The sequence below is a fragment of the Coregonus clupeaformis genome, unplaced genomic scaffold, assembly GCF_020615455.1.
Source record: "Coregonus clupeaformis isolate EN_2021a unplaced genomic scaffold, ASM2061545v1 scaf0528, whole genome shotgun sequence".
In the NCBI taxonomy this organism is placed as follows: Eukaryota; Metazoa; Chordata; class Actinopteri; order Salmoniformes; family Salmonidae; genus Coregonus; species Coregonus clupeaformis.
In genome coordinates, this window is record NW_025533983.1 from 193,596 (window position 1) to 207,653 (window position 14,058).

Genomic DNA, 14,058 nt, shown 5'->3' on the forward strand with positions numbered 1-14,058 from the left:
TTTTACAGACTTGCCTATGGGCTTTTTTCTCAATTCATCCTTCCTCAATTCCTCCTCACATCCTCTCTCCTTGCTTCCTTCTCAAAAAGCATTGGATAATGTGGTCCAAGAGGAGGGACCTTGGACATTCTGCTCTAATAGGGTTGAGAAGGAGGAGAGGAATCGATGAAAGACTAATTTAGATAGAGCCTTAGTGTCAGAGAGAATGTCATTGTATGTTGTAGCGTTAAGATTTCCCTTCACTAGCCCGGACCAAAAAAAACAGCCCCAGACCCTTATTCCTCCTCCACCAAACTTTACAGTTGGCACTATGCATTCTTAAATGGAAGAAGTTTGGAACCACCAAGACTCTTCCTAGAACTGGCCGCCCGGCCAAACTGAGCAATCGGGGGAGAAGGGCCTTGGTCAGGGAGGTGACCAAGAACCTGATGGTCTGACAGAGCTCCAGAGTTCCTATGTGGAGATGGGAGAATCTTACAGAAGGACAACCATCTCTGCAACACTCCACCAATCAGGCCATTATGGTAGAGTGGCCAGACAGAAGCCAATCCTCAGTAAAAGGCACATAACAGCCCACTTGGAGTTTGCCAAAAGGCACCTAAAGGACTTTCAGACCATGAGAAACAAGATTCTCTGTTCTGATGAAACCAAGATTGAACTCTTTGGCCTGAATGCCAAGCGTCACGTCTGAAGGAAACCTGGCACCATCCCTACGTTGAAGCATGGTGGTGGCAGCATCATGCTGTGGGGATGTTTTACAGCGGCAGGGACTGGGAGACCAGTCAGGATCGAGGGAAAGATGAACAGAGCAAAGTACAGAGAGATCCTTGATGAAAACCTGCTCCAGAGCGCTCAGGACCACAGACTGGGGCAAAGGTTCACCTTCCAACAGCACAACGACCCTAAGCACACAGCGAAGACAACGCACAAGTGGCTTCGGGACAAGTCTCTGAATGTCCTTGAGTGGCCGAGCGAGAGCTCGGACTTGAACCCGATTTAACATCTCTGGGTAAAACGTCTGAATAATTATGTAAATATGGTATTTCTGTTTTATTTTTTATTTTAAAAAACCTGTTTTTGCTTTGTCAATATGGGGTATTGTGTGTAGATTGATTAGGAAATAAACAACAATTTAATCCATTTTAGAAAAAGTCTGTAATGTAACAAAATGTGGAAAAAGTGAAGGGGTCTGAATACTTTCCGAATGCACTGTATTAGTTCCAATCCTGGATGATACAGTAAAACACATTACCAAACATTTTCCTTGAATAATTTGTGATTCAGTTCATGTTCAGTGGTGGAAGAGACTCTCTGGAGTTGCTGCAGTGTGTCTGGGGCTGCTGTGTGTTCTCCTACTGGCTGGGATCATAGGCCTGTCTGTCTACTGTAAGTTTAGAATGTTGTCAATGAGCCTTAAGTAGCTTACTTAATCATACTTAATCATCAATGGTGTGGTAGTTACATGTTTGATTAACTTTTCCCTTTTACTGATGGAGTCATTGGTCATCACGACTCAACAGAGAGAGACCAGCTACAGACCAGTTACAACAACCTGACTAAAGAGAGAGACCAGCTACAGACCAGTTACAACAACCTGACTAAAGAGAGAGACCAGCTACAGAACAGGATTATGTTCTATGGTGAGTGCAGTTCATTCATTTAATTTAGTACATAGAAGAGGTATTGTATGTTTGTAGACTTTTTAGTGCCTGCTGTTCTGTTGTGTTTATCTCAGAGAAACCTTGTCTAGCTGGATGGTGGAAGTTTGGCACCAGCTGTTATTATCTCTCCTCCACGATGAACACAGCTGGGGGCGGTCAGAAGGAGTGCAGAACAATGGGTGGAGAGTTGGTTGTTATAACCAGCAGAGAAGAACAGGTAATAGATAATACATTAGTAATACTCTAATACTACTGTTTTTTTATTATCATCTACTTCTCTGATTAGTATTCAACATGTGTGACCAACTGTATCACCAATGTTCACGTCAATTTATAAAATACATTTCCTGTCAGAAAATAAATGTTGCTTGAGATTATATCTATACCAATACTATAATATATTATACTACTACTATTATACTACTACTATTACACTATGACTATTATACTACTACTATTATACTACTACTATTATACTACTACTATTATACTACTACTATTATACTACTACTATTATACTACTACTATTACACTATGACTATTATACTACTACTAATATACTACTACTATTATACTACTACTATTATACTACTACTATTATACTACTACTATTATACTACTACTATTACACTATGACTATTATACTACTACTAATATACTACTACTATTATACTACTACTATTATACTACTACTATTATACTACTACTATTATACTACTACTATTATACTACTATTATTATGTATGTGATAGAAAATGTCAAAGTATTCTCTGGAGATTAAATAATGACCATTGTTTTTCTGCCAAAATGATATTATAGATATTTATCAATGGATTTAAGAAGAATGTCGGGATTGATGCATTTAAAAAAGACGGAACTTGGCAGTGGGTTGACAACACATCATTTGCAACTACGTGAGTGAACATGTTCTGAAATACTTTTGCATGCAGTTTTTTCTGTTGTCATGATTACTTTTACGGTCCGATAATCTCATCCCCAGCCAGCTCTCTATGTCTCGCTGTGTCTCTCTCTGCATGTCTCTCTCTCTGTGTCTCTGTGTCTCTGTCTCTCTGTCTCTCTCTCTCTCTCTCTCTCTCTCTCTCTCTCTCTCTCTCTCTCTCTCTCTCTCTCTCTCTCTCTCTCTCTCTCTCTCTCTCTCTCGCTCTCTCATTCATTCTCTCTCTACTTAGTATTGGATGATTTTCAACTCTGATTCTCTTGTGGTTTATAGGTATTGGATGGAAGGGGAGCCTAATAACTTGAATAACAAGGTGGCTTGTGTTGAGATCTCACAGACAGCAACAGACCCATTGAAGAGTTAGAAGGATGCACCATGTGTTAAACAACACTGGGTCTGTGAGAAACAGATCACACAATAATTATTGGTTATCCCTGTGATAGGATTAAGATGTTGTTTTCTCTCTCTCGCTCTCGCTCTCGCTCTCTCTCTCTCTCTCTCGCAGTTACTATGTTGATGGTTGGATACAGTGCTGAATGGTGAAGTGATGTTTCCACCTAGTGGTTAAAGTGAGAGATTAAACTCACCATAGAGGTGAAATAGTGGTTTTACAGACTTGCCTATGGGCTTTTTCTCAATTCATCCTTCCTCAATTCCTCCTCACATCCTCTCTCCTTGCTTCCTTCTCAAAAAGCATTGGATAATGTGGTCCAAGAGGAGGGACCTTGGACATTCTGCTCTAATAGGGTTGAGAAGGAGGAGAGGAATCGATGAAAGACTAATTTAGATAGAGCCTTAGTGTCAGAGAGAATGTCATTGTATGTTGTAGCGTTAAGATTTCCCTTCACTAGCCCGGACCAAAAAAAACAGCCCCAGACCCTTATTCCTCCTCCACCAAACTTTACAGTTGGCACTATGCATTGGGGCAGGTAGCATTCTCCTGGCATCCGCCAAACCCAGATTCATCCATCAGACTGCCAGATGGTAAAGCATGATTCATCACTCCAGAGAATGCGTTTCCAATGCTCCATAGTCCAATGGCGGCGAGCTTTACACCACTCCAGCCTACGCTTGACATTGACCATAGAGATCTTAGGCTTGTGTGCGGCTGCTCGGCCATGAAAACCCTTTTCATGAAGCTCCCGACAAACAGTTATTGTGCTGACGTTGCTTCTAGAGGCAGTTTGGAACTCGGTAGTGAGTGTTGCAACTGAGGACAGACAATTTTTACGCGCTATGCGATTCGGCACTCGGCGGTCCTGTGAGCTTGCGTGGCCTACCACTTCACGGCTGAGCCGTTGTTGCTCCTAGACGTTTCCACTTCACAATAACAGCACTTAGAGTTGACCGGGGCAGCTCTAGCAGTGCAGAAATTTCACAAACTGACTTGTTGGAAAGGTGGCATCCTATGACAGTGCCACGTTAAAAGTCACTGAGCTCTTGAGTAAGGCCATTCTACTGCCAATGTTTGTCTATGGAGATTGCATGGCTGTGTGCTCGATTTTATACACCTTTCAGTAACGGGTGTGGCTGAAATATCATAATCCACTAATTTGAAGGGGTGTCCACATACTTTTGTATATATAGTGTATGTTTAAAACAATGTGCACGGTGGGAAACAAACATGTTTCCATTTGAAGCTAAAGTGGGGGGAGTCACGTGGTGGCCAGTGATGTGTTGATTTGACAGTTTCTCATCTGTTAAAACGGTGTCACTTACAATAAGGGACAGGAACAGACACAGGGCAGAGGTAACGATATCACAAGAACCTGGGTAGACTTAACACAGACCTGTTAGACAGAAAACACATTACGTTGTTGGAGATATCTGAGGCCATCGATGCTGAGCCAGATATGACCAAAAGGTTTGACAGAGGTGAGATGGAGGAGAGGATTGTGGATATCTACGTCGGTGCAGACACCCTGAGAGACGGTGAGACCAGCACCAAGAGAGAAGAGACAGCAGACACTGCTCCTAATAATGGACCAGGAGACCAGTACTCAGGAAACAGCCACACAGTCTCTCTCACATGCACACACACACAGAAATGTCCATGCACACACATGCACGCACAAGACAAAACACGTGCGCGCGCATACATGCACACATTGGCCTCAAAGAACTCAACTGCAGAGAGAGACCAGCTACAGACAAGATACATGTGGTTAAACATCACCATGACAACATAATGTAAGACATAAAGCAGCCATCAGTGCACACAACTTCCTCCTTCATTCTCACACACGCCCCACTGTAGGTACTAGATTCAGTCTGCAGCGCAGAAGATCAGCGCTATAGTGGAATTGAAATTCAAAGGCAATGTTCCCACCTTTGCGGAGACTGCATTCACTGTAAACTCTGCATATGTCAGCTTAATAGAAAATTAACTTTACATTTCAACAGATCTTCTGCTCTACTGATTGAATCTAGGTCTTACTGTCAGAGTGAGCCACAGCAGAGGAAGAAGAAAATGAAGGTAATGATGGAGAGAGAGAAAAAAAAGAGAAAAAAAGTACAGTTATGTTAAGATTTAGAGGACAGTATGTATGTAAACATATGGTAATCTGTCAAATGTTTGTATTCATAGTTTCTTAGCAACGTGACATGTAATTTGCCATGTAGTCTTATGATTAGTTTTTTTCTTCATTTTTTTCATGATCAATTAACAGCATCAATGTCTTTAATAAGAAGAAGAACAAATCCCCAGATGTAGTAATAAAGGGACAATGTCCTCTGAGTCTACCAGCTTCCTGATTGAATGGGATTGGATACTTTAAACAGTGTTAGACAGAGACAGAAGGCAGAAAAGTACTGAGAGGGCACACATGAACACACACACACACACACACACACACACACACACACACACACACACACACACACACACACACACACACACACACACACACAAGAACACACACACACACACACATACACACACACACCCACTCACACACACAGTCGACCCAAATTAATAAACAAACAACACAGCATCAGCTTATTAATTTATTCAAATATGACTTGTGTTAGGGTTGACAAATCACTTACATTTCTAGGACAAAAACACAGAACAGAATGATCAAAGATGAAGAGGACGTTACACCAAACTGTCTGGTCTACAAGCCTTCATCACAAATTGGAGCCTATTTCCCTTTGTAGTGCACTGTATGGAGAATAGGGTGCCATTTTGGATGCAACCCAAGTCTCCTTCTTATTGGTGGATGGAGCCTTGAAGCATCCTGCCACCATCTGTGGGCCACAGACAGAGAACAGAGAGGGACCGGGTGGAGCCACATCAGATCAACTATTTATTCATATCGCCAAGACTTGCATTATTCATTCTTTACTGAATGGTTAAACATATTTCTACATGGTGTTTTCTTTCTGGACTACATTTTGTAATAGCTTTCCACTGGGCAAAAACTGGTTGAATCAACGTTGTTTCCATGTGATTTCAAACCCAAAAAATCACTGTGATGATGTTGAATCAACTTTTGGATTTGCTAAAAGTAATCAACGTAAGGGTATTTCATATTTTATCACCCAACTCAACCAAATGTAAATCAAAAACAGACGTTGAACTGACGTCTGTTAATAGGCCAAGAGTGTGCAAAGCTGTCATTAAGGCAAAGGGTGGCTATTTGAAGAATCTCAAATATTAAACATATTTTGATTTGTTTAACACTTCTTTGGTTACTGCATGATTCCATATGTGTTATTTCATAGTTTTGATGTCTTCACGACTATTCTGTAATGTAAAAAATAGTAAAAATAAAGAAAAAGCCTTAAATGAGAAGGTGTTCTAAAACTTTTGGCTGGTAGTATATATATATGTATCTTTCTTAACAACAGACATTTCTGTACAACCTCAAGAAGAGAGTCTGGATTGGACTGACTGACTCTGTTAATGAGGGGACCTGGAAATGAGTGGACGGCAGACCACCGACCACAGGGTGAGAGATGATAACTAATCTGTGTATAAGACTCCATTCAAAATGTTTCTATACATGTTATTGTTATTGATGATAGCAGTAAACAAAGTTAACTTTAAGATGAAACATTCCTGTATATTATTTAGGATTGTAATGTTCTGTGATTTCTGACTGTTGTTAACCCTGTCATACTGGTATTAACCTTGATATCTAAATGTTTTTAACCCTGTAGGTTACTGGTATTAACCATGACATCTGACTGCTTTTACCCTGTAGGGACTGGTATTAACCATGATATCTGACGGTTTTTAACCCTGTAGGTACTGGTATAAACCATGATATCTGACGGTATTTAACCCTGTAGGTACTTGTATTAAATGACATCTGACTGTTTTTAACCCTGTAGGTCCTGGTATGACCAACAGCCTGATAATACAGGTCCTACTGGGGATGACAACTGTGCTGAGATCAGCATCTTCTAAAGGCATGGAATGACATGTCATGTGACAGCAAACTCAACTGGATTTGTGAGAAAGTGGTTTAACATCACCATGACAACATACTGTAACACATACAGTAGCCTACAGTGCACACAACTTCCTCCTTCTCTCTCTCTCTCTCTCTCTCTCTCTCTCTCTCTCAAACCTACAAACCACTTATTGTTGTTTATTTGTTTGTAGTATCATATTAATACAAGTCCTACTTATTTCCTGCTTGTAGCTTCCTGTGTACCAGTAGTTATGTTTCACACATCATCAGATACAACATGACGTTAATATATTTGACTTTTTGCACACTCTACATGCAGTGCATTTAATCAATTACAATTCAAATACATTCTTCTTACTTGCAACATATATTTACATGCTCCCATTTAGTCTGGTGCAAACATTCTCAACCCTACCAAACCACCATTACATACACTGTATATGAGTGTAGTAGAGATATCAAAGGGTATCAAAGGATGTTACTTAATCATTTTTGATAGTCAGTCTTTGTTGTCAAGTTACATATAAGCACAATATCAAATGCTCATATTTGACTGTTGTTCCCCTATATGGGTCCCAAAGAGGGAAGTGAAGTGGTTAAACCAGCTGTCACTCAAAAACTCCTCAACCAATAAGGTTCATCAAGAGACAGTAGAGTAAACTATCTGGGGAGTAAACAGAGGGTCCAAATCAGTAGAAAGGTGAAAGGAAGGGGGAGTTCTGGAAACTCTCTGAATTATCTTGGGGCTGTTACATATGATATTTAATATATGTTAACAGCTAGACTTTGTTCTCCACTTCCCCTCTATTATCTATATCTTCCTGGTATGATAGTGTCCTGTCCATCATCACAAATAGCAAGTCTCATTCCCTGGGCAGGAGGACTGTGTTGAGATATACTCTGGACAAGATGACCATGTAGAGACATGGAATGATTTATATTGTGCCGCAGAAAATGGTTTTACAATAAGCACTGTAACTAAAAGTTACACGCACACATGCACATACACAGAAGTACGTACACAAGTATGCAAACTTGTTCTATTTTTTGTATTAGCATAGCCACAAGTACCTGTGTCATTATGTTGATACTTCCCTAGAGTTAACACCTACAGCAGTCACACAGACAGAGACACACAGATGACTCATAGACAGAGATATCACTAGAAGCAGAGACTTAACGTATAGAGGGCTTGCAGTTGACGTACAATGCCTCCTGGCGGCCATGTTGGAAGACCACCACATTAATTCTAGAAGCAGAGACTTAATGTATAGTAGACCTACATAGGAAGAAAGACCCAGGCATTGTTAAAGATGTCAAAGGTCATCTATGTTGAGCCAGATATGAACAACAAGGTCAAGTTGGAGATGGAGGAGGGGATTGTGGATATCTGTAGGTGCTGGTGTTAACCATGATATCTGACTGTTTTTAACCTTGTAGGTACTGGTATGACCAACAGCCTGATAATGCAGGTCCTACTGGGGAGGAGGACTGTGCTGAGATACACAAAGATCAGAGTCCTCTGGAGGCCTGGAATGACATGTCATGTGACAGCAAACTCAACTGGATTTGTGATATAGAAATTAAAATATGTACAGGTTAAAAGTAATGACTAAATGTTCCACCCTTAAATATAGTTGTGAAATGTTCTTGTTTTAAGTATGATTAGTACTTTCTTAGTAGTGACTAATTTTTACACTCCGAAACTGTGTGAGATGTGTTAGAATCTACTACCTGGTAATGTGTGAGTGTAGGACCAGTAAAGATTATGACATTGTGTTACTATTTATCAATGTGAGTAGGAGTTAGACCGGATGGCGAAGAAGAAGGAGAACTGTTAAACATGGTGCAGAATATTGTGAGAACGGCGATAACTGAGGAATGCAGGGAGTAGACTATGATAAGAAAATGTGTGTTTATGTATGTGTGTGTATGTGTGTGTATGTATGTGTGTATGTGTGTATGTATGTGTGTGTGTGTGTTTATGTATGTGTGTGTGTATGTGTGTGTGTGTGTGTGTGTGAACTGATGGTCAGGAGAGCAGTTTTAAAGTGGAAAACTATAGCCCGTCTGCAGAGGGGTGTGATTTTCGTATGACGTGTGCGTCTAAAAAATATTGTACGACCATTTTGTGGCAGAATTCTCAATGAATAAAGGCCTGACTATGCAAACCGGGACTCTGTCCGTTTCTTGATCCAAAAGCATTACAACCTTTTGGGAGACACACAGAGACACTGAAAATGTTAGTTAAATAATTCTCATAACAATATGTGAGAAAGTGGTTTAACATCACCATGACAACATACTGTAACACATACAGCATCATACAGTGCACACAACTTACTCCTTCTCTCTCTCTATCTCTCTCTCTCTCTCTCTCTCTCTCTCTCTCTCTCTCTCTCTCTCTCTCTCTCTCTCTCTCTCTATTTCTCTCTCTCTCTCTCTCTCTCTCTCTCTCGCTCTTTCTCTCTCTCTTTCTCTCTATCAAACCCACATACACACATGCATGCACACAAACGTAGTATTTATTTTTTGTATCATGTGAATGTAAGTCCTACGTATTTCCTGTTTGTAGTTTCCTGTGTACCAGTAGTTATGTTTCACACATCATCAGAGTCAACCTGAATTTAGTTCATTGGTGAAAGGCCAGAGCAGAAACAGGCACAGAGACAGACACAGGGGTAACGTTAGGACCAGAAACTGAGAATAGACTGAAAACACAAACAGTTGTTGGAGATGTCTGAGGCCATCTATGCTGAGCCAGATATGAACAAGAAGGTCAAGTTTGACAGAGGTGAGATGGAGGAGAGGACTGTGGTTATCTACATCAGTGCAGACACCCTGAGAGACGGTGAGACCAGCACCAAGAGAGAAGAGACAGCAGACACTGCTCCTAATAATGGACCAGGAGACCAGTACTTAGGTAACACACACACACACAACCCTATTAGAGGAGAAAGTCCAAGGTCCCTCCCTTCGGAAATTATTCTCCAATGTGTTTTGAGAAGGGTGTGGGGGGGAGAGAGAGGATGCGAGGAGGATTGGAGGAAGGATGAATTGAGAAAGAGCCCGAATGCAAGTCTGTAAAACCACTATTTCCACTCTATGGTGAGTTAATCTCTCACTTCAACCACTAGATGGAAGCATCACTTAACCATTCAGCACTGTATCCAACCATCAACATGAGAGAGAGAGAGAGAGAGAGAGAGAGAGAGAGAGAGAGAGAGAGAGAGAGAGAGAGAGAGAGAGTTACTGTGGGTTATTGTAACACCAATTTCTCACAGATCCAGTTATGATTTGTGCAACATTTGTCATCATTCCATGTCTTTACAGAGTCATCTTGTCCATAGTATATCTCACCACAGTCCTCCTGCCCAGAGAACTGACCACCATTATCAGGCTGTCCTGCCCCCCAGTACCTAAACACAGAGAACCAGACAGTCAGACACTGTGGTACTGTCGTATATGATGAATGGTGATCATTATGCTGTCAACAAAAGAAGTCTGCTCATACTGAACATTGATCATAAGGTTTATTCAGATCACAAGCTTCAGCATGAGTTTACAGACACGCGTTGTCCGGAGAGCAGTAGTGTCGTCCAATTCTAATGTCTGCTCTGTCCTATCTTCTTCGTGTACCCCTATTTATAACCAATACAACAAGATGGCTCCCTCTGCTGGCCAGTTTACAATACACTTCCTGTCTATTATATGTTACATTATACTAACATAACCAACATTCCATTTCGTCATGAAAAACATTTAACAAAGGCATAATCTTCAGATACGATATTCCCCCCTTTCGAGACGAAATGAACGTCTCGAAAACAAACAGAATAAGATTATGACTATTAACCATTTATCTCATTGAATATTCTTAACCTTAAACCCAAAAACATTCTCCTCTAGAGTGTAAATACCTTTCTATGAAATACCTGTTTATGAAGTGTGAATACATTACTATGAATTATGAATAAATCTCTATGGAGTGTGAGAGCGAAAAACTGTCCAGCAGCCATCCATCCATATCAATCAAGACAGTAAAATTATCTCACGGTCCCTCTGCCCCAGGCAACCACCGTCGGTACTCCAGATAACCTCATAACTCATGTAAATGCATTTGAAACTATGATGCCATTAAATACACATGTAAACAAAATCCTATCCATAAATATCCATTGTACGACTGGTCCACCCATCGAATCGTACAATGAATCTCTCCCTTCCTAGACCTTCTGTCCCTACCCCCATCGAAATAAACAAAAGCATCTAATATCCTCATCTGCATTCAATAACATCAAACATCATTCTACTAAAATCAATACCTAAGAATATGACACAATTATGTATTACACATCAAATATGTCTATATTTCATTGCAGACACTGGAGTGTAGTCCACTACACTTCATCTCCCTGTAATGTCCTCTTCCAATGGACTTGTTGATGATGGAATCAGCCACACCCTCCTTGTTTCATCTCCTCCAGTCATATTGTCTTTGTTTGAGTATTCCAATCTCCACATGTTCTCCCACATGCTTCTGGAATGACAAGAAAATAAACGACCAAACAGTATCCTTTGCAAAACAACCACTTTCAAATTAAACCTCCATTTCACCTAAGAATTTAAAAAATGATACATAAATGATGTATGAATCACATTAACCTTATCCCCCCTTGATTCATAAAAATCATACTACAAATCACACTAATATTGAAAAAATGTAAAAATGATCAAATAATCAAAAAGGATATTTATCCATTCAGTAGTCTATCTAGACCCCCTCGTCCGTCTTTATCCAGATCAGGAACAGTCCACACCGGCATCTGAGTGTTGTCTCCAGGCACCACTTCTCCAACCTATTTCAATCTCATAACTTTCTCAAAAGTCAGTACAAACATCACACAGTGTTATCAAAGCTTAAACTAGAATCTGACCCATCACTGCCCCTACTGGCCTAATTGATCTTGCAACCAAATCCTTTCAAATGCATCCCTTATAATGCATCTATAACCCCAGTGATCTTATCTGAACTATCTGGACTCAAAGTATAACTAATATTTATATTATCTTCCCAAATGTTACACCATACCATGAATGAAGTCCCCCCTTCTCCCTTAGACTTACCCTTTAATGATAGGCTTGAAGACTATGACATGTCGCCATGTGTCTGCTAAATGACTAAAATGTAAATGTAATGTCACCCTTTTAACCCTAGAGTTAGCTGTGTCCAATGCTATCCCTCTTATAATGGTAAAACCTCATATGGAAGCTTCAACGTTGACATGTAACCAAATCCTGTCCCCCATAGGGTAAGAATATACTCTATCATCACAAACCGACCAAATATCTCTAAAATCCCCATAGTCACATTGTCAGTCAAAAGCTAATCTTTTAACCATCAAAGTCCTGCTCTTCTTACTACCTGATATATAAAAAGTAACCTATTATTTGTCATTACTACCCTTAAGGTCATACTTATCCAAGGTTATCATATAACCTCACACTCTGATATTCCCATAAACATACCCCTTACCTCATATGTTTTATTAGAGCAAAAACAACTTTTATCCCTCAATATTTCACCTGAATACTTCAGGTTTCCACTGTTACCTGACTTTACATCTAACAATTCCCATAGGGTAATCCATTTACCCAAGAACACTTAAACCCTACTGTTCTGACAACGACATTATTTTATCTGTCAATGACTGTTGCCAATTCCACAGTCATGACAAAGCTCAAGACTGACCCACACCTGACAGAGGCTGCGCAACCGTCTAACAGGTCCGGGATGGAATTCTCAACAGACATGGACCCTCAAGATTCCTCACTGACCTTACAGAATGAGTTAACCCTCCTGTTATGTTGTGGGTCAATTTGACCCGTTTCCACTTTTGCGTTGTCTAAAATACTAGTTAACCACTCTTTTTCGCCATGAAATTACATGACTTTTCCTCATTTAGGGTCATGAACCTAACTGCAAAATGTGGACACACTGATGTGTTGTGGAATGTCTGTGTACATTTTGTATACAAACATGATGTTGTGGGTCATTTTGACCCGGAGGCTTTCATGTGTATATATATTTGCACAGGTGCAAAACAAAAAAGTGTCTTTGATGTATTTTGTTTTGACTGGTCCTGGTTGCACTTTTAGAATTGTGTTTGGGTTAAAAGGGCTTTCCCAAGCTTCTCCTCAGTGTGAGAGCAGCAGGTCCCTGACACAGACACTCAAAAATGAGCTCCAAAAGATTTTCAATCAATGAAGTCTTATCACAAATTCTGGACTGTGACAGTGAAAAAGAAGAAGAGGTTTCAGAGACAGAGGATATTTCAGAGATAGAGGACAATGCTGTTGATGATCCAGATTTTGTCTTCATTGAAGAGGATTCAGAGGAGGAGTCTGCCGTATCATCCCCTACATCAGATGAGAGACAGAGCATGCAACAAAGCATCATCAAGAGAAGAGAAGACATGGAAGTCTAAAGATGGTCATATTGAATGGTCACCGTCACCACAACGAGGTCAAGGTAGACTCTCAGCTTCCAATGTAATAAAAATGGTTCCAGGACCTACACGATTTGCTGTCACTCGAGTCCATGACATACAATCAGCTTTTGAGCTCTTTTTACCCCAAGCAATAGAGAAGATTGTTCTGGACATGACCAACTTGGAGGGGAGCCGTGTGTTTCAAGAGAACTGGAAGCCACTGGATCGGATTGACTTTGCATGCATACATTGGATTGCTCATATTAGCTGGAGTCTACCGGTCAAACGGAGAAGCAACGGCCAGCCTGTGGAATGAAGAGAATGGAAGGCCAATATTTCGGGCAACAATGTCTCTACAAGAATTCCACATAATTTCTCGGTGATTCGCTTTGATAACCGTGATACCAGACCGGGTCGACGTGAAAGAGACAAACTAGCTGCAATCAGAGATGTATGGGATAAATGGGTGGAAATTCTACCGTTACTGTACAATCCCAGTCCTCATGTTACAGTTGATGAACGCCTTG